Raw genomic sequence first — 3,918 nt, 5'->3', positions numbered from 1 at the left:
TCTGTGATCAAGGAGATGATTATGACGATGATTGTAGGAGGTTGTCGGATGGCTCAGAGGTTAGAGATAGTGAGTCGTCACCACTGAGATGCTGGGTTCGAATCCGGGTCTCATCCACCCATGATTAAAGGTGATGAGAGAGAGATACGCAGACTCCAAATATACAGCAGCAGACGTCAGGGTCGGGATCGAACCCACGATCTCCTGCATACCAGGCGAGGTAGTTAACATCTCCTAGCCACCGTGATGATGATGATGAGAGAAAGACACGCAAACTCCAAATATACAGCAGCAGGCGTCAATGTCGAGATCGCACCCACGACCTCCTGTATACCAGGCGAGGTAGTTAACATCTCCTAGCCACCGTGATGATGATGATGAGAGAGAGAGACGCAAACTCCAAATATGCAGCAGGCGTCAGAGTCGGAATCGAACTCACGACCTCCTGCATACCAGGCGAGGTAGTTAACACATCCAAGCCATCATGATTATGATGATGATGGGGGAGAGACAGACGCAAACTCCAAATATACAGCAGCAGGCGTTAGAGTCAGGATCGAACCCACGACCTCCTGCATACCAGGCGAGGTAGTTAACATCTCCTAGCCACCGTAATTATGATGATGAGAGGGAGAGAGAGACGCAAACTCCAAATATACAGCAGGCAACAGAGTCGGAATCGAACCCACGACCTCCTATAGACCAGGCGAGGTAGTTAACATCTCACCAATCATAATGGCGGTAGTTGGAGGTGTACGTATTGTGATGTTTCGCACCCACCGTACACGGACAACAACCAAGGGGTGAGTTCCCTTGCAGGGTTGCGTGTCTCTGCCGGATATTTGGTGGCGGAATGATCGCCCGAGACGGAGTCGGCCTCGGGGACCCGACCATGATCCGCGTCGCGTTATTTAATTGTGCACCTGACAATCTTGTGTCGATGGGGCCTTTTTGGCAGTATGAAAACGATGATAAATATACGAATATATATATTTTTAAATCCTTTATATTAAGTTCGCTTGCTTGCGTGCTTGCTTGCTTGCGTGCTTGCTTGCTTGCTTAGGACCGTGCAAATCTTTCGGTCGTTTTTTAACCCACTTCCCGTGATCCAATCGAGCTGACATTTTCCACACAGACTCGTTGTGGCAGACAATTATTGTTCGTGAAAAAAAATTCCCAAAATTTTACACTTTTTAGGCAAAAAAAAATTATTTTACATATATTCAAATATAACTTATTCATGGCTTTGGCTGAACGTCAGAGTGTAAGAGCCCAGAGTGTAACCCCTACACAGGCCGTGGCGTAGTAGCGCAGTTGGTAGCGCCCTCGCTTCCCATGCCAAAGGTCGCGGGATCGATCCCCGCGTCCTCCACAGGCTAATATATTTTTAAATCCTTTATATTAAGTTCGCTTGCTTAGGACCGTGCAAATCTTTCGCTCGTGTTTTAACCCACTTCCCGTGATCCAATCGAGCTGACATTTTCCACACAGACTCGTTGTGTGTGACGATTAATTTTCGTGAAAAAAAATCCAAAATTTTACACTGTTTAGGGAAAACAAATTAAATATTTAATTACCAATTGCTTAATGGTGGCAGACAATCATCTGACCCATAGGTGGCAGCCATCTCAAGCCAGAGGACGAGAGGACTCTAGCCGCCACGCATATAAAGGATTTATAGTGAAAAACTTTGTTTTTACGGGTTTACTTGTTAAATCCTTTATGTTAAGTTCGCTTGCTTGCTTGCTTGCGTGCTTGCGTGCTTGCGTGCTTGCTTGCTTGCTTACGACCGTGCAAATCTTTCGGTCGTTTTTTTACCCACTTCCCGTGATCCAATCGAGCTGACATTTTGCACACAGACTCGTTGTGCGTGACAATTAATTTTCGTGAAAATTTGTTTCCAAAATTTTACACTTTTTAGGAATTTTTTAAAAAATATTTAATTTCCAATTGCTTAATGCTGGCAGACAATCATCTGACCCATAGGTGGCAGCCATCTCAAGCCAGAGGACGAGAGGACTCTAGCCGCGACGCATATAAAGGATATAGAGTGAAAAACTTTGTTTTTACGGGTTAATTTTTTTTACCATTTAAATGACAACGCATATCATCATCTGAGCATGCTTATTCGCACGTTTTTTGGCACAAGTCCGTGCCGGTGAATGCAGCGCTTGATTCCTTTGCAAAGGGGAACCGATTCGGCGTTTGGACATCTGAACCACAGGTTTGTTAGCCAGACAGAGTTAACGCCTGTTGCTGTATTGATTGGCAGAGTTGTGTGCACGAGCTCCTGGCCTAGGCCGTAGCGCAATGACCCTGCCACTGAGTGGATCGGTGGGGCAGCGCGTCATCTGACCGTCCTTGAAAGTTTCTGTGATCAAGGAGATGATTATGACGATGATTGTAGGAGGTTGTCGGATGGCTCAGAGGTTAGAGATAGTGAGTCGTCACCACTGAGATGCTGGGTTCGAATCCGGGTCTCATCCACCCATGATTAAAGGTGATGAGAGAGAGACACGCAGACTCCAAATATACAGCAGCAGGCGTCAGGGTCGGGATCGAACCCACGACCTCCTGTATACCAGGCGAGGTAGTTGACATCTCCTAGCCACCGTGATGATGAGAGAGAGAGACACGCCAACTCCAGTGGAGTGAGTTGATGTTCTCTGCCCATTCACCAATATAATAAACAAAACACAACCAATACACGTGGTTATGAACTTAAATCGGATAAATTTCAGCTCTGAGAATTAAAACAAACATCGCTTTCACTGCCATGCGATGTTCTCACTGCACGGTGTACTCGGGCGTGTAAAATGATTCACACAATACATCTTTAAATATAAAACAAAGATGATTATTTAACAAAAAAAATCGACTTAGAGGAGGCTTAAGGAGGAGGTCCCTCTTGAATCCCACGAGATTTCCATGCCGAGAGCACGATTGGAATACAACGAGGAATACCAGAACCGCATCAACAATGACAACGGTGGTGATGGTTGGCGATGCTTGTGGTGACGGAAGCGATCTCGAAACGAATTGTTCACGAACGCGGTTGTGGCGAAGTTGAAGATGATATTCGTGGCGCTGATTGTGGACGTGGTGGGTAGCGTCACTCACGGCCAACACCCTGAGCTTCTCCTCCCCTAGGTCGACTCAGCCTCAAATGAGTACCAGGTGCTGCGGGTAAACATCGCTACTAGGGAGACAAAGGCGGTCGGGCGGGGTGCTGGACCCCCGCCCTCTCGTGTACCGTAGCAGCCTTCAGAGGTGCTACTTTCTAACAGCACTTGCCCCTACAGTCTGTTAAGGCCATACGGGGGATCTTTGTCTTTGTGTGTGTGTATTGAGGGGGAGAGTGGTGTAGCGGTCAGCGTGATGCGCTACGAACCTGGTGACCCGGGTTTGATTCCCGCTCACGGCTGACACCGGTGACGATTATCTGGGTCTCCCCTAGGTAGACTCAGCCTTAAGTGAGTACCTGGTGTGGTGCGTAAAATATCGCCACTAGGGAGACAAAGGCGGCCGGGCGTGGTGCTGGCCACCCACCCCCTCGTGTGCCGTTCTGGCCTTCATAGGTGCTCGCTAACAGCACTTGCCCCAACAATCTGCTAAGGCTATACGGGGATATTTGTCTTTGTGTATTGAGGTGAGTGGTAGCGTAAGGGTCAGCGCCTTAAAAACTCGGCGACCCGAGTTCGATTCCCGCTCACGGCCAACGCCAGTGACGATTATTTGAATTGGTCTTGGGCCTCCCCTAGGTCGACTCAGCCTCAAAATGAGTACCTGGTGCGGTGTGTAGTAAACATCGCCACTGGGGAGAGAAAGGCGGTCGGGCGTGGTGCTGGCCACCCACCCCCTCGTGTGCCACAGTGCCGGCCTTCATAGTTGCTGCTCGCTAACAGCACTTGCCCCAGC

This window comes from Lampetra fluviatilis, chromosome 62, assembly GCF_964198595.1.
Source record: "Lampetra fluviatilis chromosome 62, kcLamFluv1.1, whole genome shotgun sequence".
Classification (NCBI taxonomy): Eukaryota; Metazoa; Chordata; class Hyperoartia; order Petromyzontiformes; family Petromyzontidae; genus Lampetra; species Lampetra fluviatilis.
Note: the sequence above shows the minus strand (reverse complement) of the source record.